Raw genomic sequence first — 1,946 nt, forward strand, 5'->3', positions numbered from 1 at the left:
CAGGGACCGCCCACTTTTTAAACGGCTCCGCTTCCGGAAGTGAACATACCTTTCTTTGATTGAAAAGCAAGAATTAGACATTAATTTGCAATTGAATGTATACTGAAATACACCGAACCCTGCTGAAGACGAGAGGAAATATTACACCTTCAACCTAACCTCGAAAGCTCACGGGGCCTTTGTTAGATCTAGAGCTAAGTGGATTTGGGGGATGGGGGGCATTTAGCTACTTCTGTGGCCTTGACAAAAGAAGACAAGAACAAAATATCATCAGATCTTTGATAGTTGATAATATAGAAATCACAGCTGAAAAATTGATCTCTTCAGAAATCCTGAAAGCTGGCTATAAAACAGCTTTACAGCTCCAGGACTGCCATGCATTCTTAAAGGAGGACGGCCTCAGACAGACACCTGATAATCAAATAACAATTACAGAACTGGATGCCTGTCTCTTAACAAAGCCCCCGGCTCGCAGGTGAACTACTGCACCAAGTTTTTACCGAAATATTTGAAACTCGTGTACTTCCGCCACAATGAGACATGGCATTATCTTCTCAATTCCAAAACCTGCGAAAGATCCCAGATTCACAGAAAACAGAAGACCCATTACTCTTAGAAATTCAGACTACATCTTCACTACTCGTCTTCAAACAGGAATTTCGGATCTTATTGCAGTAACACAATCTGGTTTCCTAAAAAGAAGATCAATCCACAATAATATACGATTGGTAATGGACATCACTGAATATAGCAACCAAATGAGGATGATGGATTTCTTCTCTTTCTAGACTTCCACAAAGCGTTTGAATCTGTGGAGCATCCATTTATCCTCTCGGTACTCAAACATTTTGACTTTGGAGTTAAATTTAGGAAATTAGTTGGTGGACTATATCGAAATATCAGCAGCTGTGTCATATTACCTAGTGGTGCCACCCCAAGCTTCAAGATTAACGTGGGTATCCCCCAAGAATGCCCCATTTCACCATATCGGTTCATTTTAGCTACAGAATTGCAATCTCTTAAAAATGATGATATTAAAAAACTTAATGTACTTGGCACAGACATTATCATCAGCCAACTAACAGATGACACAACATTATTTTTAAAAGACAGATATCAAATCCCAATAACTGTCGCAAAAATGTAAAAATTCTCAAAAGCATCAGGTTTAAGATTAAATTTAAAGAAATGTGAATTGTTTGCTGTACATGACACTTGATTGAAAGACGTCTGTAATATTCCTATTAAAGCAGAAATCAAATACCTTTCAAAGGACCAAAAACAAAGCCAATGTCCAAATGTGGAAAATAAAAGGAAAGAATGTAAGTCAAAGCTAAAGTCATGGCTTCAAAGAGAATTTATCGAAGATGGAACGTTTATCATGCTGTATTTACCCAGCCGAAATTGACAAAATCTATTAACCAAATCACTTTCATCTGGAGAAACAGACCACATTAAATGAAAAAAGCAGTACGGTTAAAGACATAAAGGATGGAGGGCTTAAAGGTATTGACTTTGATTGCCTTAGTGGAACCTTAAAAATAAACTGGATAAAGTCCTGGATCAAACACAGCAGCTCATTTTGGTTCTGTATTCCAAAGCACTTGTTCAAAAAAATTGGAGGATTGGAATTTCTTCTTAAGACGGACTTTGATAGAGATACAGGTAATTTGTCAATATTAGAGTTCCACAAACAAACGCTGCTGTATTGGAAAATATTATATGTACATAACTTCTCACCCCACACCTCTGTACTCTGGAATAATAGATATGTATTGCACCACAGCAGATCTCTGTTCTTTGAAGATTGGTATGGGAGGAATATATGGTCCACAGCTGACTTAATGGATGCCAGACTTTACTAAATTACATAAAGCACTTCCCCAAGAATTAGTTTTCCTAACAACAAGAAATATATTGGCATACCAACTAATACAACCACATCT

This window comes from Siniperca chuatsi, linkage group LG11 (assembly GCF_020085105.1).
Source record: "Siniperca chuatsi isolate FFG_IHB_CAS linkage group LG11, ASM2008510v1, whole genome shotgun sequence".
Taxonomy (NCBI): Eukaryota; Metazoa; Chordata; class Actinopteri; order Centrarchiformes; family Sinipercidae; genus Siniperca; species Siniperca chuatsi.